The sequence below is a fragment of the Ambystoma mexicanum genome, chromosome 5p, assembly GCF_040938575.1.
Source record: "Ambystoma mexicanum isolate Mex_15411 chromosome 5p, UKY_AmexF1_1, whole genome shotgun sequence".
Lineage (NCBI taxonomy): Eukaryota > Metazoa > Chordata > Amphibia > Caudata > Ambystomatidae > Ambystoma > Ambystoma mexicanum.
Genome location: NC_090930.1, coordinates 145,451,059 through 145,472,432, shown reverse-complemented (window position 1 = coordinate 145,472,432; position 21,374 = coordinate 145,451,059). Strand labels below are relative to the sequence as shown.

Here is a 21,374-nt window from a genome sequence, read left to right as displayed (position 1 = left end):
CGTGTGATGGCTGCAGCTTCCTTATGGTGAGAGTAACAGGGCATATCATTATAATGCCTGGCAAATATTTGCACGTTGGATGGATAGCACAAGTGCCATGTGCTAATTTCAGGGCAAGGATGATGGCATGTGACACGTTCAAAACCCTGGATGGGCAGACTGGGCCCTTCATCTTTCTGCAGGTGATAAATCAAGCATCATCAGTGGGTAATAATACTGATTATTCCAGAGCTTAGAAGCGGGCCATCTACATGGAACGATATACTATAACCACATTATTAGTATATGATGCAAGTATAAGGCCACCACATTGAAATACCTAGTCCATTATGTGAGTTGCTGTTGTGACACGAGGCAAATCGTGCATGTACATTGGAATGTAGAAACAACGAAAACATGTTCACTACACACGAGTCAAAACTGTTGTTTTTGCTAATGCTTGCTTGCTACCTTTCCACATTTTTTTATTCTCGTTAAATTACAGACAGACACACTAGAAATTGCTAGAGGATGCATAAAACACCAAAGGTGTTTGTTCCCTGAAGCGCTAAACCATTACCCTCCTTTTTTTAAAACTCCTGATCCTTTTGCCTAAAACATGCAACAAACATAATCAATGACACTATTGCTTTGCTCCCTACTTACTCAAACTTTATTTGCCTCACAGAAAACCCCATAGTTTGGCATTTTGACTCCATGTCACCCGAGCACGTGTTCCTCCGGTCCTGGGCTTTCATGTAACAGATCAGTGCATTCTGGGAATCGTAGTTCTTTTTTTTTTTTTGGTTTCTACTGGATTAACATACCAAAAGACAGTGATATTCCAAAGAAACTCCAGTGGTGTCCAGGTTACATGGAATCACTCATTTGAACGCCCTAAAACAGCCCATAAACATGAACATAAAGGAGCAAAGTCACCTGCTACAAGACAATAAATGAAGGCCAATTCATCCCTTCCTAATCATATATTATGCCTTCAATTGGCCATTTACTTCTGTCACCAATCCCTGCCCCCACATTTCCAACTCATGGAGGAATGGCAAGCACAAAAATGCCTTTTAGGTTATGCCATTGTCCTTGTGTAACAATCATCACACTGTCCAAAGTGGTTGGGCAGTTTAAGGATGTTTGGTTTCACAAAGAAATGCTAATGTGGTGGGTGGGAACCTTCTTAAAAATCATGGGGATACATGGATATGGGGAGGGCAGGTTATTATCCCCTGCCTTTGTCCACTCAGTGCTACTGCCCATTAATTATAAATAGCAAAGTCTCCTGTCTGCTTTTTAGACTGCCCCTGCTGCTTCCTGCAAGTGGGCAATTGCCCGGTTTGCCCGCCCCTAGAAACCACCTTGGACTCGATTCATGGAAATGTTTCATAATCCTGTAAAGGACGCGCGCCGAGGACACTGTGCAAGCCTGCGCGCAAAATGAAAATGCGCGCCTGCGTATTCATAGTATACAGTATTTACAGCACAAAGTAAACGTAATTGCAAGTCACAGCCGAAAATGCCCCCGACACGCCCCCACGCAAAGCACAACTAGCCAGAACAGCTACCTTACCACGCTCCCCCAGGGCCGAATACCACGCACCCTTCAAACAGTGCATGGGGCTCCCACACAAGCAGGGCTACATCTCAGTGACCCTGCACGGGGTACCCCGTAACTGTATTTAGCAACCCGACAACATGCGTATAAAAAATCATAACTCAGAAATTACTTAGGAAATGTGCATGCAAACACCCGTAAACCGTGCCTGCACCCCGCTAAACTCAATAAGTGCACCCCTAGGTTAGATAGGAACCCCAGTTGTGTACACGCACTCCTATATCCGACATGCAACCCCACCTCTGTGCTGCGATTCCTACGTGCAAGTGTACTTACGCCTGCATTCGGTGGTGGATAGTATGTAGGACTTGCTGGCCATTTCCCAGCTGAGAGGTTGCCCTATCGAATCCACAAATAGGTCTCGTTCTGCGCAACTGTCGGTGTTTGAGGCACGGCCTGCAGGCCGTCCCTCAGACCGCCCATTATTGAATTAGTTCTTCCTCATTTTTGGTGTTCCGCCCCCTTCCCAGCCTTCTGCGCAAGCCACGCTCACGCTCTGCGTGGAATCATGCGCAAGACCCTCGACGGCACACAGACATGCTGAGCATGCGCAAACTTCACGCAAGTCCAGGAAAGTACTATACAATCGACAAACACGGATTTGCTTGCAGTTTAGCACGCAAGTACCCTATTTTTCACACATATAATTCCATGAATCGGGCCCCTCGTGTGTGTGCCTTGTGCACTCAGGCCACTCTTGGACTGTGCTTGCTTCCTGTGGTCATGTCTCTTGGGCTGTGTATGCCTCCTGTGGTTAGGGCACTCTCGGGTTGTGCATGCATTCTGCAGTCAGGGCACTATTCGACAGTGCATGCCTCCTGTTCCCAGGGCATTCTTGGACTCCATGCACCTCCTTGTGGTCAACTCACTCTTGGACAGTGCAAGCCTCCTGTGCTCAGAGCAGTCTTGGGTTGTGCATGCATTCTGCAGTCAGGGTACTCTTGGATGGTGCATGCCTCCTGTGCTCAGAGCATTCTTGGACATTGCATGCCTCCTGTGTTCATGTCTCTTGGGCTGTGCATGCCTCCCGTGGTCAGGGCACCCTTGGACAGTGCATGCCTCCTATGTTCAGGGTACTCTTGGACTGTACGTACCTCTTCTGGGCAGTTCACACTTGGGCTGTGCATGCCTCCTGCGGCCAGGGCACTCTTGGACAGTGCATACCTCCTGTGGTCAGGGCACCCTTGGACAGTGCATGCCTCCTATGTTCAGGGTACTCTTGGACTGTACGTACCTCTTCTGGGCAGGTCACTCTTGGGCTGTGCATGCCTCCTGCAGTTAGTGCACTCTTGGACAGTGCATGCCTTCTGTGGTCACATCTCTTGGGCTGTGCATGCCTCCTGCAGTCAGTGCACTCTTGGACAGTGCATGCCACCTGTGGTCACATCTCTTGGGCTCTGCATGCCTCCTGCAGTTAGGGCACTCTTGGACAGTGCATGCCTCCTGTGGTCACATCTCTTGGGCTGTGCATGCCTCCTGCAGTTAGGGCACTCTTGGACAGTGCATGCCTCCTGTGCTCAGGCTACTCTTGTACTCTGTGTGCCTCTTGAGGTCAAGGTACTTTTGGACTTTGCATGCCTCCTGCAGTAGGGCACTCTTGGGCAGTGCGTGCCTCCTGTGCTCAGGCTACTCTATGTGCCTCTTGAGGTCAAAGCACTCTTGGACTGTGCATGCCTCGTACGGTCTGGGCACTCTTGAACTGTCCTTGCCTCCTTTGGTGAGGGTACCCTTGAAAAGCGATAGGCTACTGCTGTTGTGGTGCCTGTTTCAATTAGGGTACTATTGGAAAATGCCCACATCAGAGCACCCGTGTGCTCCTCCTGTTCCCATGATACTGTAATATTATGCACCGCATCCGGCTGTCAATTCACCCTTGGATGGCACATGCATCCTGTCATCAATTCACCCTTGGATAGCGTCTGCATCCTGTCGTCAATTCACCCCTGGATAGCGCCTACATCCTGTTGTCAAATCACTCTTGGATAGCGACTGCATCCTGCTATCAATTCACTCTTGGCTGGTGCCTGCATCCTGCTATTAATTAATGCTTTTGTAGCGCCTGCATCCTGCTGTCAAATCACTCTTGGATAGCGCTTGCATCCTGCTGTCAATTCACTCTTGGCTGGTTCCTGCATCCTGCTATTAATTCATGCTTGTGTAGCGCCTGCATCCTGCTGTCAAATCATTCTTGGATAGCGCTTGCATCCTGCTGTCAATTCACTCATGGAAAGCACTTGCATCCTGTTGTCAACTCACTCTTGAATAGTGCCTGCATCATGCTGTCAATTCACCCTTGGATAGTGCCTGCATCCTCCTATCAGTTCACCCTTGGATAGCACCTGCATCCTGCTCTCAATTCACTCTTAGATGGCACCTGCATCCTGCTGTCAATTCACTCTTGAAAAGTCCCTGCATCCTGCTGTCAATTCACCCTTAGATGGCGCCTGCATCCTGCTGTGAATTCACCTTTGGATGGCAACTGCATACGGCTGTCAATTCATGCTTGGAGGGCACCTGCATCCTGCTGCCAATTCACTCTCAGATATCGCCTGGATCCTGCTGTCAATCTACCCTTGGATATCGCCTGCATCCTGCTGTCAAACCACCTTTGGATATCGCCTGCATCCTGCTGTCAATTCACCCTTGGATAGCGCCTGCACCCTGCTGTCAATTCACTCTTGGATAGCGCCTGCACCCTGCTGTCAATTCACCCTTGGATAGCGCCTGCATCCTGCTATCAATTCACCCTTGGATAGCACCTGCATCCTGCTGTCAATTCACCATTGGATAGCGCCTGCACCCTGCTGTCAATTCACCCTTGGATAGCGCCTGCATCCTGCTATCAATTCACCCTTGGATAGCACCTGCATCCTGCTGTCAATTCACCATTGGATAGCGCCTGCATCCTGCTGTCAAATCACCCTTGGATAGCGCCTGCACCCTGCTATCAATTCACCCTTGGATAGCACCTGCATCTTGCTGATAGGGAACTCATAGACTATGCATGGAGTAGGGAAGTAGTCTGCAGGGTGACACCACCCGAATGCGGAGGTGGGGGTGCAGAGAACGGCCTTTCAGGGGGCGTCGTTCTTCCTGCGACTTTTTGGTGGGCGACCAACTGCCTTAGATCCGTAGAATATGTTTTATACGTTAGATGCGTGTCAACCAAACTTCCGTCCGGGGCTGCACGCCCCCTGCTGCTGTGGGAAGTCCTTTGCACGTGGCGCGGGAATGTAATAGAATCTTCGCGTTCTGATGAGCAGTCCAGAATGTAATTGAGGTCTACATTTGGTGTCGGGTGGGTGTGCTTACTCGCATACCCACGTTCTCATTCTCCTTTGTATGGCTTTGTTTGAAATCTGTGGGCTTAAGCCCTGGGCTGTGGATGGATGTATTGAGCGGCCCTTCAAGCGGGGTCTGCTTGCGTCAATAAATTCACTGGTAGGATTATGGACAGCGATGTTTTTTTGAATGTGCTGGCTGCCTTCCTCTTTGCCGTTTCCTAACACCAAAGATAAAGCATGACGGGCTGAGTCGGCCCTGCTGGGATTCGGACCTGCCAGCCACAAAGAGAGGCCACTCCGCAGGTTGCAGATGTAGTGTTGCAAATGGAATATTTAGGCAGCGTGGAGTGAACATTTAATTTTCGTGAATATGTCAAAAGGAATGAACCTATTGTCTCAGCCCTACAGGAGTGCACCCCGAGTCGTGAAAAAGCCTTGGCTATGGGTTCTATGTTCATTCAACACGTTTTTTTTAATTTTTGCTGTGTTTTTTTCCCAAATGTTTTTGCTAAAAAAAACTCAACACATTATTATTTTATTTAATTGGGGCTTTACCCCCAAACCTCCCTTCCCCTTTATGTATTTGCTATCCTCCCACGCCCCCTACCCCTTAAATGCCCTTACCCACCCGCCCACCATATTTTTGATGAGGTTATTTGGCTGAAATATTTGGGTAAAAAAAAAAAATAAACAGGCTATGAATGAAAGTCATACCTGGCTATGCACTACCACTTTGTAAAGTAGGTGTAAATACAATTTAGGACTGGGACATAAAATCGGTCCAGGCACCAAAGTCTTGGGGGGATAGCTCAGGGGCAACGTGCTCACCTTGGAAGCAAGATGACACAGAGCAACACAAGTTCGATCCCCGGGTCCGCGCTTAGAAACCTCTGGGTATTAAGCGCGTTAGAAATAACCTACCATATCAAAGAAAAAGTGGACAACAACCATAGCGTATAATTAGGTACTGTTCAGAATAGGCTGTTTCAGTGCTACCCAGGGGGAATTTTTGGTAAAATAGGTCGCAAATGAAGCATTTAAAAGCATATTTGCTTAGTAACATTACATTATGTTATGTAATGTTATTGAGCTGTATACCACGCACCGCTGTCATTTTCCTGGTGTCCGGGCACTCAGGGGGATCTGGGAAAGAAGTAGGGTTGCAGAGGGCTAATTAGTGGTAGCGATAGTGCAAGAGAGTTTTTGCTGTGCTGTTGGTAGCTTAAGTTCGGAGAAACCGGTCAGTGTGTGCGTTGGATTTGCTCCTAGGTGGTATGGGTTAGGTGTGGTTTTAGTGTGTGAGTCTACATGGGATTGTTTTGTGTGTTTGTGGCGTAGTGCTGGCCAATTAGTGTGTTGGGTTGAGTGAGATTATGGAGGGGGTGCTGTTTGCTGTGTGATTTCCGGTCTGTGGTAGGGTACGTATGTGTTGTGTTTGGCAGTTGAGCAGTAGTTTGTAGGAAAGCTGAAGGTTTTTAGTAGGGTTACTGGTGAGTGAGTTCTGTGCATTTTGCATTGTTTTCGATTGGGCTGAATTTCTTGTTTTCAGGTTTGTCGGTATAATGCATTTCTTTGTAAGGCCAGTCCAGTATGTTTTGGTTTTACAATGGTTTGTGCTGCCTTGCCTATTTTTGTGGTGGAGTTTTTCTCAGCAGTGCTTCCTGTTTAGGTGGGTGAGTTAACGAGGCAGGATTTATTTAGTAGTTTTCTGAGTTTTAGGTGGTCTTCTGTGCTTCGTAGTTCCTTTGGGAGGGAGAGCCAAAGTGTTGCTGCTATGCAAAAGAACATTGTTGAAAACTAGTGTAGTAATTTACGAAAGAGGCCCACTCTGGTGAAAAAAGTCCACGATTCTGACCAAAATAACCGTGCCCATACTAGAATCATGTGATGCTACTTAGGACATCGCACCATTGCCCAATAGGCCATTCCGAGCCTCCGTACACTTGGTGCTTCCGGTTTAGTCATTCTGTTTTTGTTTTAGCCATAAGGTGGCACTTTAAGCACTCCCTACAAGCCAAAACTGTTGGCATGGGACATGAAGGTAGGAGAGGGATGGTGTGTGGGGAGGGACCTGCAGTTTTTGGTGTTTTTTTGTCTTTTTACCCACCCATTGACCTTAATAACCATGCTAGTTTTTGTGGCTAGTCGCACCCACTTACTGCCGCTACCCACTACCTTTGAAATAGTTGGTGGTAGATCTCTTTCTTCGGCTGGGACCTCCCTCTGGAACAGCCTCCCTGCCTCTCTGAAACTTGAGGAGAACCATCTCTGGTTCCGAAAGCACCTCAAGACCTTCTTCTTTGCTTCTGCCTTCTCTCTTCCTCTCCCCTGCTGATATCCTGTCTGATACTTCACTGGTCACCTGGCTACCCTCTGATTTCGGGCCCAGGTCCCTACCCGCCCAGCTACACACCCGCACTTCCTCCCTGCAATCCTTGCACTTGGGTCTGTATCTGATACCCAACAGTCCCCCTACCTGCACTTTTGGACACCTGCTGTCTGCACTTACCCTTGCACCTGTCACATGCTGGCTACACATCTTGTTATTGTTTTGATCCCATGTACAGCACTGCCCCCCCCCCTTTCCTGTGGCACTTTTCCCCTCCCCTGCAATTGCACAATCTCAGTGTCACTTGGCCTAGTAAGATCGCCGTCGCTGTCCTCCCTCTGTTCCCCCTTTCGTGCCTCGTCGCGCCTTGAAACACTTGTGTATAGGCGGGTTACAAATGCTATATCATATCATATCATAGCTCTGTGCTTTAAAGGCATGCCAATGTTATTTCTAAGAAGTCTTCTGAAAGGAAATGTTTTAGCTGCAGCTGTAAACAAGCTGCTGTTATTATGAAAATGTCTTTAACAGGTGTGCATTTAGCCACTTGATTTATAAGCAATACATGTGTTGTTGAACCTGTTCCTTGAACTGAAGGCCTATTAAAATCAAGCATTGACAAAGCCACTCGTTTTAGCTCCTTTGGTCTTCTACAGTTGCTAGACACTGCCATCATATGCCCAGGTACTAACACCATGTGCCATTTTATGGCTAGGTAGTGCCATTGTAGAAATGCCTGTACATTCTATTTCGCAACGAGACTTTGCTCCAACTCCCTTTCCATCTGCCATGCCAACCACCCACCCCCCCCCGCCTCACAACCCACAGCAGCACACCTGTTATAGATCTAGGACTAGTAAATGGAGGGAATCTTATGTCCCATCACTCGCATTAGAACGAGGCACCTTTATACCACAGCCACCTTTTTTAATAATGTAACTTGCTATGTACATAGTGCTTGCTAACACAGCCTTACCTTTTCATAGCGCTGCAAAGAGCTTTTGTTGCAATTGCCCGCCTCATTTTTTCAAGACTTCGGAAGGATGGAAGAGCGAGTCAGCACTATTGGATTTCGAACGTGTGCAGCCGGGCGGGCTGCAGACAGATCTCCGCAGATCTGCACAGATCTCCAGGGATCCAATTACAGTGTGTATCGGGTCACGTGGCAGGAACCCATTTAATTGGCAGTAGTACATGCTTTGTCTTCCGCCCTGCAGGATTTATCTGCATGTGAAGTATCTGCTGAGTAAGAATGTTCCAAAGCGCAACGGAGGACAGCACAGGGGCAACGCGCTGGGCTTGGAACCAAGACCACACAGAGCAACAGACGTTCGAATCCCGGAAACGATCGCCAGTATTAAGCGCGTTATAACATTTTTTTTAAAAAACAATCCAAACAAAATGCATTAAGGGCGTTATAAAAAAATAATTAAAATGAAACACATCTGACAGTGCAGCTCCCTCCTGTTTCTTTAGCCAAATATGACTCCCTTCTTCCAAATGTCCTGACATACATCTCTCAAGTCATGTCCTGCATGTCATTCTGCGGCTTTCGAAATTGCCAGGAGCTGTACCTGCTTAGCTCCTGCTTGTGGCCCAGAAGAGCCTGGTTAGCTTGACACCAAGAGTATCCAGGTCCTTGTGGCGATCTCATTTTGAGCAGTTATGGAAAATTAGGCCCTGTGGGGTAAAGTGATTTGCCCAGGATCACACATGTCGGCCAAGTGGAGAATTTCTCTGTGCCCAATTTACCCAGTAGAGCACCTCTCCTACCACCCCATCCTTAATTAACTCGTAAGATGCCTGCACTGGGTTCCTTTTTAAGCGGGCACTAATGTTTGTGTCTAATAAAGCGAATATGTGAAGCACTAAACTCACACTCGAAATGGATCTGAAAACAAAACTGTTGGGTGAAACACGTATGATTTATGGCTCCCGGGCTAGTTAGAGCCAAAAAACACATGTTTGTGACATGAACCCTGGGTGTTTGGAAATGCATCTGGAGGTGCATTAGGACACACCTGGAAAATATTGAAACCATTTTTATTTATTTATTCATAAATTTCTATTGTGCCGGTAACTCGCAAGTCTCGGGGCGCAGATACAAGGATACAGGAGACCAACATAAAATATGACAGGTCAACTCTATGTGGGGATCTAAGTGTCAGCGGAATCTAGGAGTGTTGGTTTAGTCCAGATTTGTCCAACCTTTTTGAATGTGGGGCCGAAGCATTAACCTTTTGTCACCCAGTGGGCCGGCGAGCCAAAAGTCAACAACCTCTCCCAAAGCAGTATATTAAAAAGCAATATTGTGTGACCTTTGCCACAATAGCATCACAGGCAGTGATAGCCATGCAGTCCCAAAGATAGCTTTTGGTGTCATGGGCAGTGATCAAAGGTTAGTTGCTTGTAATTTCTTTCAGTGTCTATGTGTTAATATTTTTCTGAAATAGTGGGGGCGACCGAGCGTAACGAGTGAGCTATAAGGTTCTAGAGAGGGTTTGGGGGGGGTTGCCCCCCCAAGAATTTTTTTTTCAAATATGGGGTTGAAATGGTGCATTTTACAGCACAAAAGGTGACCAAAAAGCCATAAGTTTACAATCAGTTCTAAAGGGGAACATGGAAATTCCATGTCACCAACAGTAGAAAAGAACATTTTACAACACAACACTTTTTAATGATCAATGTGTCCACAGTGTAAGACAGCACTGTCACTGATGTAACACATTGTCATGCTGGTTGTACCCACAATATGCCTCTGTAGCAACATGTCTATGCTGGCTGTTCCCAATTTAGGCCAGCATTGTCCTGTACAAAGCACGATTGATGCTGCATGTGCTGTGTGCCCAATACATATGGCAGCTTATCTCTGTAATACACATTACTTCTGTGGTGATGAAAGAAGCATAATTCAATTCAAAACGTAAAATGTGGAAAAGCGATCACCCAAAGGTGAACCTAATTGAAGAAACGCAATGTGAGCACAATCTTAAAGTATGCAACCTAGCAGGCCTAGTGCACACTTTACCTTTTCTTTCACCAATAAATCAGGGGGAGAGCGCGAACGCAGTCCCCCACTACCAGAAATAATGCAGTCGCGTATCCCTCATTTGGGGACATAGCAGGGGTCAGCCAATCCGATGTGCAATGGGTAAGCCTCACACTGGGAGATCTGCTCTTGAGGTCAGATTCTCCCCTGCCAGCTAAGTATGAGTTGCATGCAAGAGGGCAGGGGTTGGGTCAGTTCTGGTAAACCCCGCTAAGCAAGGGTGAGAAGGCAGGCCCAGACCCAGTCCCAACCCCCCACAGCCCCCCGGAAGCTCTCAGCATCTGCAGAGCTGCCTGTCCCGCGTGTAGGGGGAAGCTCCAGCAGGCAGAGCACAGCAGAAGAGCAGATTGTAGCGCAGTTCCTTTCTCCCATCAGGCCCTGCTTGGCCCAAGATTTGTATAAATAGCAGGATGGCTCGAGCAGGCCTGTTGCAGTCTGCCCACTGGCCTGTCGGCCCCACATGGGCCCATGGCCTTCCTGAGCGGAGCTGCTCAGCGCTGGCCCCGTTGACACCATCATAATCATCCTGGACCTCGACGCTCCACCACCCCTGAATCTCAGAGTTCTGCTCAATGACAATGCTGAAGCTTTGACCTCTTTGCCGTAACCATATGCCGTGTTGTGTCAGCCGAGCCTGCACAGCGCCAAAGGTAAGTATTCCCTTGTCTGGGCCCAGAGGTCACTGAGTCTTCCAGTGCCATCCACTTGGCACGGCCTACTGTTCCCAGCGTTTTCTACCCGCAAATAAGCACCACTGCCAAACAGAACTGCATCATTAGGGCCCATCGCTGCTGCTCTCTGACTTGACCCCAGTCCAGCGCAAAGGCACCCATGCTTCTGGTCTGATGCTGAAAAGCCTGGCTCTGCTGAGATCCGAAAGACAAGAACTAAGGTATTTTGGGAACATAGTACTATTGTCTTTTGTGTTGCAACTGTATCAGCTCACACCTCTCCTGAAGGGTTATAGGCTGCCCTCAGACTGCGCTACCAAAAGAGTGAAAATAAGTTATACCTGTTGGGCTTGCCTGTTTCACTTTTATGATTGGGATCACTGCTGCATGGGTATTAAGAACGTTATAAATAACCTATCATATCAGATCATATCATAGATCTCAGATCAAGATCATAAGCAACTTCCAGAAACCTTGGCAGGTGGTCCACTGAGGCCCATTTGCAGGTTGCAGTGTGTTATCGGGGCACTACTAGGGTAACATATTGTGCTGTACATGTGGTATTCGCCATGCTTTGATACCCCACTGGCCACATCTATAATGTCCAATGTACTGCTACACCACCAACCACTGGCATTACAGTGCAGCCCAAGAGTGATCTGCTCACTAGCAACACCACCAACCATCAGCATTACAGTTTAGCCTACTGGTGATCTGCTCACTAGCTGCACCCAAACCATCAGCATTACAGTTTAGCCTACTAGTGATCTGCTCACAAGCTGTACCCCAACCATCAGCGTTACAGTGCAGCCCAAGTGATCTGCTCACACGCTACACCACCAACCATCAGCATTACAGTGCAGCCCAAGAGTGATCTGCTCACTAGCAACAACACCAACCATCAGCACTACAGTTTAGCCTACTGGTGATCTGCTCACTAGCTGTGCCCCAAACATCAGCACTACAGTTTAGCCTACTGGTGATCTGCTCACTAGCTGTACCCCAACCATCAGCACTACAGTGCAGCCGGAGTGATCTGCTCACTAGCTACTCCACCAACCACCAGCATTAGAGTGTAGTCCAAGAGTAATCCTATCAGTAACGCAGAGCAGAACACATGCACGTCATGCTTTGCCCGCCCACACCAACCCCCGCACCCCCTCTCTCTCTGCACTTGCATGTTCTGAATGCTCACATGGCCTAGTAGGACCGCCTCTCTCTATCATTGTTATATTTGAGTTTTTTCTTTCCCATGTCCCCTCCCTGTTGCCCTGTGGGAACTTTGAAACACAATTTACTTGATGTATAAGCTCTTTAAAAATGCACAATAAAATAAAAAAATAAATCAAGTGACATCTCAGATTCTTGGCAGTTTGAGGCTTCAGGATGGTGCTGCTCAGACTCCAATTCTTTCTGCCTTGCACCTCTCACCTTTTAACTATGTCCACCCTGCATATCCCAGAAGTAACCATTGTATGCCCCACCCCCTTCCTTCAGCAGTAAAGTGCTTAACAGAATTCATCTAGTCCTATTCAAACACTTTGGGGCTCATTTTCTGCGTCCCTGGTGGGAGCATAAGAAGACTGCAAAAGACATGCATACATGTGTTGCGTCTGCCTTTGCGTCCTTTATTACGCCACAGGGTCTTATCAATAGGATTGCAGATGGAGTGGGGTTGCAGAGTGGGAGTAAAGTGTCTTCCTTGCATTCACGCTTCGCCAGAAGAATGGAATGGCTTTATAGCAGCATGGCATTTGCATGCTGGCGTAAAATGAATGCATTCCTGTGGATGGAATCAGTGCAGTTTTAGCACCTGTTGAAAGCAGGGGGATTCCATAGGAATACTTTAAAAAAGCGGGCGGCAGTGACACTTTTTCACAGTGTACAATGAATGTGCGCCAGGCTCAACATGTGTATTTTGCACTTAATTGTGCAAATGCCCAACTTGCACGGTGGGGATGCAAAGGCATGGATGTGCAAGGTGGAGGAACAGGGATTAGCATGGCTATGGGCTGCCAGCGGCTCATTTGCAGGCTGTGTGCCCCCCCTCACATTCTTCCTACCGCCTATCTGTACTCGTATGTCAATGTTAAAGGCATTTGTACCGCGCACCGTCACCAACGTCATTGGTCCCCAGGCGCTGAGGCGGATCTGCAAACACGAAGGCGGGGGAGGGCGGTTAATCGGGTGAGGAGGGAGTAGGAAAGTGAGAAAGGTGATGTCCTGTTGGCAGCTTCAGTTCGGTTTTCACCGTGCGCTGAGCTTGTGTGTAAATATCGGATCGCTGTGAGTCCTCGTGGGCAGCTGGTGCGAGCTATGTGTTTGTTTGTTGTTGAGGTGTGGTGAAGTGCGTGTGGTTCGCAGTACGAGAAGGTGGCTGCGTGGATTTGTTGTGTGAGTTAAGTATGCAGAAATTTGAGCTTTTGGGTTAGTGGGTTATATGTCTCTTAGTACCGATGGCAACCATTTTGACTTTGTAGGTGGTATGTCTGGTGGCAGGATGGATCTGTGAGGTTCACATTTCCATTATTCTGTTTTATTAAGGCTTTTCTTATTGGACATTACTTTGTGTTTGTCAAGCAGGTGTTAGTGTCCCATAAAATGCATAATGAACGCTATCCCAGTCTCCTTTAACCCCTTAAGTGCCAAGGACGAGTCTGCTCTTCCTTTTTGCACAGACTGGCATAATAGCCTGGCTCTTAATGAAAAGCAGCAAGGTCGAGTTGTTCCCCGTTATTCCAAAAGATGCGACTGTTCCGTTAACTCTTCAGGGAGGCGGCGGTCGCAGCACCAGCGCCGGTTCTGTCCACGCGGGAAGACACATGATTTAAAACAGTGAACTGGTCATTTCTTGACTGGCCCGTCCTCAAACATGTGCAGGCTGTCTCATTTACATGACAAATGAGCGGGAAAGGCGTGCATTAAAGGTTATTGCTCTCAACCTCTCCCCGGGGGTGACGAGGGAGATATTTCAGGTCCTTCTCCGAGGAATGCCTCCTGTGCAGTCAGCAGCTTCTGGGCCTGCTGCAGATAATTCAGAAGCCCGCCCTTTCTTTCCTTCGCAGTCCTCTGTGACTTGGGGGGAGGGGTGCGAGCAATTTGCTGGGAACGCCACGAGGCTGCACAGCGAGAGGTACGTTATGCTCAAACACATCTATATTGCAAGCACCAAAACCATAGTGGCCTTATGGTGCAGGAGCTTGTCCAAAACGGGTCTATGTTAGTTCATCGGTGGGTGAAATTTTGATGTTTTTTTTTTGGTAGTATTTTTCACCAAAAAAACGAATTGAAATTGATATTCTTTTATTTGTGGGGCCTTCCCCCAAACACTCCTCCCCTATTATTGTTTACCCATTCCCGACCTCCCCTACTCTTTATATATACTTTTCCAACACCCAAATATATTTTGATGAGTTTTTTTGATAAAATGTACTCGAAAAAAACCCCATCAAAATTTGCCCCATTGATGAAAGAACGCTATACCGGCCAAAACAGTAGCGTACTATACTCCCGCATGGGGTAAAACCAGACAGTGGTCTGTGGAGGGGACGAGGTGAGGGTACAGACCCTGGCCGTGATCTAATCCCAATGGATGCACAGACGGCAACTCACAGCACTGTGCTACTGTTAATAGATGCCTGACCAAATGCTGGCTATCCACACCCTGCAACAGCACTTTGCTGCTCTCAAGGTAAATCTGCACTTCAAGCAAAGTCTATCAATAAAATAAAAAGGAGTGGAGGGTGTAGGCAGTGGGGTATTTGAGCCAGAAATAGGTGGAAATGTGTGCTGGCAAAATGTGTTTAGCTGGAGCGACATTCTGTGGAGGCCCGTAGCCCAAACCCCTCAAGCTATCTACCCCTGCTGTCTCCAAGACCTGCTCCTATGTCGGCACATACAGGCACTGTTCGAATGTGTACATGTGTGTCTTGTGGCAAAGAGACATTTTTCTGTTAGAGTGAGTATTGTGACAAATAAATTGTGCAGCAAGCCCTGTTTTCATCACTTGCTCGGATTTTATTGATTTTATTGAGCATCTGTTAGACGCTTATACAGCAGAGTTGTGTTTCAAAGCGCCACGAGGCTAAATGGGAAGGGAACAGGGGAGAGAAAAACATTGGCAAGACAGTAAATATACAGTCGTGGTCCTACTAGGCCTTGTGGTATTCAGACATGCAAATGCAGTGAAGAGAAGTGCAGGAAATAGGGGTGGGGGGAGGGGCAAGGAATGGACAAGTTCTTGTGGGGAGTATAGGAGCAAGTGCCAAGTGGAGCCAAGGAGGAGGCCTCAGACTAAGTGCTAGTGCAGGTAACTTCCATGGGTGCGATGTAAAGAAGGGGCTCGCAGGGGCAGAGCAGTGGGGTGGCGGGGGGTGCTGGTAACGACTAGGTAGAAGGGCCTGGTGTCCTGTGAGATTCAAGAGGACCAGGCCACCGGTCTCAGCGGCACTGGGGTGATTAGCAGGTAAGGGAAAGAGGGAAAGAAGTAGAGAAAAGCAGAGTTTTGAGCAGTTTCCGGAACTTAAGGAGGTCCAGCTCAAGTTTCAGAGGGGCAGGGAGGCTGTTCCAAAGAGAGGCACCGGCCAAGGAGAGAGACTTGCCCCCACTCTCTGCTTGGAGAAGCATTTGACTATCAAAGAGTTAGAGAAGTGGAGGGCTCTAGCAGGGAAGTATTTAGAGAGGTACGGTTGGAGATAGCGTGGTCCCAGGCCAAAGAAAGCCTTGTGGCTGATGCAGAGAGTCTTGATTTTGATCCTTGCCACCACCGGGAGTCAGTGGAGAAATATTAAGGCTGGAGAGATACGGTAACAATAAGTCTTGCCCCCCTATTCTGCATTAGCTGAAGGGGGCGTAGCGAGGAAAGAGGGCGATTGAGAAAGAGATTATTGCAGTAGTTCATCCTAGAGAGGACCAGCGCTCTGGAGACATTGAGCTTCTGGGGGAAGCTGAGGAAAAGGAAGATGCCTCTGACAACCTGGAGCTGGGAGTGGGCCTTCTTGGTAAGGTCCATGATATGAGGGGTGAAGAAGAGAGCAGAGTCAAAGATATCCCCAAGGTTTGTGGCCGCACAGGATGGTGGGGGTAGAGGGCCCAGAGAAGGAGGCTAGAGGGTAGGAGGAAAGGAGGGCACATGTGTCTCAATAAGAAGGATCTCCATCTAACTGGCATTAAGACAGAGATCGTTAGCAGCACACCATGCCTGAATGGCAGACAGACAATTGGGGATGAGAGAGGAGGAAGAGGAGGTAGTCTGGGGAAGTTTGAAGGAAAGCTGTGCATCAGCAGCATAGCATTGGAAATGAGGAGAGGAGGAGGAGACCAGGTGAGCCAGAGGGGCAAAATAGATATTGAAGAGCCATGGCGATAGGATAGAACCCTGGGGGATGCCACTGCTAGAAAGTGTGGTGGTGGAGGAGAACGGACCCAGTTGCAGCTGGGAAGGGTGATTAGTGAGGAAAGAGATCAGCCAATCCAGTTCCTGTTCAGTGATGCCGAGGGCATCACAGAGTCGTTTTGTGAGGATAGAACGGTTGACTGTGTCAAAGGCGGAGGAGAGGTCAAGGAGAATGAGAACACAAGGAGAGTTAGAGTCGAGGTTTGCAAGAATGACTTCACAGGTATTCAGGAGAGCAGCTTCTGTGCCTCTTGATGCCCTGATGAGATTGATGAGTTTCATGTTTGAATAAATCTGTCAAACTAGAAATTATATTGTGCCTCCTATTGCTATGAATATATGTATATTGGCCTACGCCAAGCTGCTAACAAGCTGCTTATAAACTACATGTGAATAAACTCGCATTGCAAGGTCCTGACCTTAGAAACCATGTAATCTGTCATTTTGGGTCAAGCCGCCATTTTAGGTTTTCTTGCTCTATAAAGTCACCATGTGAGCTAAAATGGTAGCCTATGTTATTTAGAACAGAACTTGATTGTCATGACCTCTGTACAGCTAATGTATAACTTGCCTGCAGGCCACTTGTTAGGGTCATGAGCTGAGACATTGTCCTTCTGCTGACCTGTGTGCAATGGATTACCTGTATCACCGAAACTGATCTATAATTGAATGAGAACACCTGCTTAACTATATTGTATAAATTAAGTCCTGCATTGTAATGTTAGGCCTAGAGCATACATTATTACCATTTCTTCTTGTTAATGTATAAACCTAAGATGAACTAGATTTGACCTGGCAAGGGACCCTAGAGCAGTAACTTATTTATGGAATGGTTAACCTGAAGAAAGGCTGGACAACAGGCTGGAGAAATGTATAAAAGCCTGACTGTTTCAATGAATTTTTGCACTCACTGAGCACACCGAACCACGCCGGAGTTCGCTGTGTTGTACTGAGGGTCGATAGCTATCTGAATTTTGTTCTGTTCTTTTGTAACTGGATTCAGTATAAAATACAGTACTTTATATGTTCCTTTGTAACCTGTGTTTGGTGTGTTTCCTTTTTGGTCACCCTGCCTCATATTATTTCTTTGTTTTCACAGTTGGCGCCCGGAATAGGGACCCTCAAGATTGATGCCGGATTATTGAAGGTTGACGCACGCTATCGGACCGGGATCGGATGGTGTGACATAACGGGCTCGACTGAACGAGACGCGAAACCTCAACAGCGCTGCACGATCCGTTCCCTGGACGATAGCCGTGTGGTCTGGGACGGCATCTTGACGAGGGTCAAAATTTTTGAGGCGGGCAGATTTGCCAAAATCACCATACACAAGGTAAAATTTGTTAGGTAAGTCCTTTGTAAACCGATCGGTCCTCCTTAGGTTTGGTCAGGTGAGTCGTTACCCAACTCTTAATTCAACCCTGACAATTTGAATTTGGCGCATTGTATCTGCAGACACAATTATTGACCAGGTAACACTGAGTATTTGAGAAATGCCTGGGAAATGGTCTAGCTGCTTTAGGGCATCATTCCGCAGCGATAGACAATCTTTGGAATTTAGCCATCCGGCACCACAGGAGGTGTCACCGGCATGTACTATGTACTGTAAGCATGGCATTGGAAGTGTAGTATTTAATAATATTTGGCACAGACAAACCAGACATGCCTCCGAACTTCAGTGGCCAGTCAATGGTAGTTTTGAGATCCCTCGTATTGAATATTTAGAGTCAGTCTTGTTAAAAAAGAAGGCCAGACCTGCAGCATTTGATGTTTTGCAAAATTGGAAAAGAGAAGCGTTGCAGCAGCTTAAAAGTAGGGAAAAACATGTGCGCCGTCATAAAACAAATGCTGAAAAGGCGTTGTTATATGATCAGGACAAACAGTCTGAGTCGGTTAGGAATATGGACAGGGCTTTCTCACTCGGTATTCAGAAAATCTATCCTTCTAAAGATCTTCATGTTTCTGATGAGTTTATCGACAAATTGTTAAATGAACGAAGGCCTGGTGCCTCTGCACCACCTCCGTATGTTCCTCTTCCTCCTGCTGTACCTCTTCCTGCTGTTATTCCTGCTCTTCCTGCTCAACCTGTTGTTCCTATTCCTCCGGTTGCTGTTCCCCCACCTGCTCCTCTGCCTCTTCTCATTGCACCAGTAATAGTACCTCCATTGAATTTGCCTGCACCCTCACTCCCAAGTAGTTCTGTACCGCTTGTAGTTGATCAGGGTGCGGGTCGAGGATTGTTACTCGTAATACTGTTTCTACAGAAAAGAAACAGGATTTGTTTGCATGGGCTAAGCATTGTATGGAGAGAGATGATCGAGCTAATGTTCTTGCCACACTTTCTAATATGGATAATTTTCCTGAGAAAAATGTTTTCATTGAAGGTTTATGGATTCATTTATGTGTAATGTGGGGTAAATTAAATAATGCAGACCTCCCACAAGGGTTGAGGGACCTGAATACTTTAGCGTTTTCAAGAGACACTGTGGAGAAGGTACATGAGCATGTTGAGAGGATATTTGAGTATAGAAAGGAGTTGGAAAGGTTACGGAATGAGGATGACGAAGAAGAAAGTATGTATGTACAGAAACGATTTCTTCCGTGTCGTAAATCGACATCTGAGGAGGAGCGAATTTGTACAAAAGATGCGATTAGATGGATTTCAGACATATCGATAACTCCAGTTGAGGTATATAACACATACAGTCAATATACGCTAGAAATGCAGAGGAAAGTGATACAGGTAATGGTAGAGTACCTGCAGGATGAATGTTTAAAGAGAAAGGTTAGTTGTCCCACAGAGTTATTGAGCATTTATAAGAGAGCTTTTTCACTTGACACTTCTTCAACTGCTTTAGCGCTCGACTTAGCTCTGTTGCTTAGTAAGCGTTCGGAGTTGCCTACATCTCAGTTGCCTATGAGAGAGGTTCCTCCGACATTTGTCCCAAAGGTTGAGATTCCTGCTAATGCTGCAGCAGTTACACCTGCTGTGGACATTCCTGCACATTATGTATCGCAGTTTGTTCACGTCCCGTTTTCACGACAGGAAGTGAATACTATTAGACAAACTATTCCTGACATTAGGAAAAATCCGACAGGGTTCTATAAAGAGATAGAGTCCGTTTTGCAGTCCTCAGTGTTTACCCTAGGCGAAATTGATTTGCTATTCCCTGTACTCCTGCCTGTAGATTTGTGGAAACAAGTTAGAACTATAGACGATGTACAAGGGTTGGGAGATACATGGGCTAACATAGTTAGGCTTGATGGGGAAAGGCCAGCTGGTGAGAGACCACCTCAGGTGATACTAACTTTGCCTGACAGAATCATTGCAAAACTGAAAACTATAATCCCCGAAAAGAGAATTATTTGGGACAAGTTTACGGCCTGTGTCCAAGGAAAATCTGAGGGTGCTACCAAGTTCTTTAATCGGTTCGAACAGGTATTCTCGGATTTCAGTGGACAAGACTTAGGCACAGAGTCTGGGAAAAGATTATTTGTGGACAAATTTGTACGTGGGTTGCTGCCTGACATCCAGTCACAAATTATGTCTTCTGAGAGCGCTTGGCAGGCGAAATCCCAATCAAAAGTACTGCACATGGCTCAGTACTACGAGAACCGTGTCAATAATGAAAAAGATAGAGTCGAGAAGAGAAAAGGTGATTTGAAGACTAAAGTATTGTTACAACAAATTGTTAGAGGCCCCAGAGGGGGTAGTTCGCAGATTAGAGGTCAGTATGTTCCACAAGGGAATGTGCCCTTGGGTCCTGTGAATATTAACCAGTGTGCCTATTGTCGCCAGGAGGGTCATTGGCGTGCACGATGCCCCGTCCTTCGACAGAGGTCGAATAACACATTTGGAAATATGGGTAGACGATCCAGCGGTCGCCCGGGTGTAGGGGGCCCTGGTAGAGGCCAGTTTTCGCAGGATCCCCAAAAACCTTTTTCACAGGATAATCAGACTTCGAGTGTGGATACTAGAAACATATTTGATCATCCTTCTGCTGCATATCTATGTGAAGAGCTTCCTTTTGATTATATTTTGTTTCGTTAGGATTGCCCGAAGCAGGGTTTGGAACCTACACCTATTCCCGTTAATCAGAAAGGTCCCTACGTTGAAATGGTAGTGGGAAATAGGAAACATCAATTTTTGGTAGACACTGGAGCATAGAAGTGCTCCATTGATCATTCTCGGGTTCCAAACATTCCACTGTCAGGGCAAACCAATGTTTCTGTAGGGTTTTCTGGCACACCAGTTGTTTGTCCGGTTTCTTCACCGGTACCTATTTCTTTGGGTCCCTTTACGGACCATTGTCCATTTCTCTTGACTTCGAATTGTGGAGAGAATTTGCTGGGGTTGAATCTGTTGAAGGAATTAAATGCGGTAATTCATTGTTCTTCTGATGGAGTGCATTTGACGATTTCACCACAGCAATGTTCTGTTTTGCAATTCTTGACTAGACCTCTGCCGCCAGAATTCAGTAATGTACCAGAGTGTTTGTGGGCAGTTGATGACAATGATGTCGGTGTTTTGCAGATTGAGCCTGTTAAAATAGTTTTGAAACATGGAATTAAGCTGCCCCGTATTCCACAGTATAAGATCTCAGTTGAAGGCGAGTGAGCTTTAAAGAGCATTGTTTCCGATTTTGGGCATCGTGGGGTGATTGAGGAGATTGCAGGAAGTTTGTGCAATAGTCCGATTTTACCCGTGTACAAAAAAGGTGATAATGCAATTCCATTTCGTTTTATAATTGATTTACGTGCCATTAATAAAGTCGTCGCCCCGCAATTTCCAATTGTGCCTGATGTGACGACAATATTAACCATGATTCCAGCTACGGCTACTCACTTCAGTGTTGTGGACCTAAAGAATGCTTTCTTCAGTATTCCTATACATGAGGATAGTAGATACTTGTTCGCATTCACCTTATGGGGACGCTCATTCACATTTACTCATGCACCTCAAGGTTATACTGAGAGTCCTAGTATTTATAGTAGGGCTTTGAAAGAGCAGCTTGATACCCTTGGATTGCCCCCTACTTA

General features: G+C 46.9%; 1 protein-coding gene and 1 non-coding gene across 4 annotated transcripts in view; both read right to left on the bottom strand.

The window, feature by feature from the left end:
- Positions 1 to 21,374, bottom strand: part of ARHGEF9 (Cdc42 guanine nucleotide exchange factor 9) — a 1,787,868-nt gene that overhangs the window by 379,272 nt on the left and 1,387,222 nt on the right. The gene's annotated exons all lie outside the window — the stretch shown is intronic.
- LOC138481817 (U1 spliceosomal RNA) lies at positions 10,269 to 10,430 on the bottom strand. Its single transcript, XR_011274427.1, has one exon. It is a non-coding gene; the product is annotated as a U1 spliceosomal RNA (small nuclear RNA).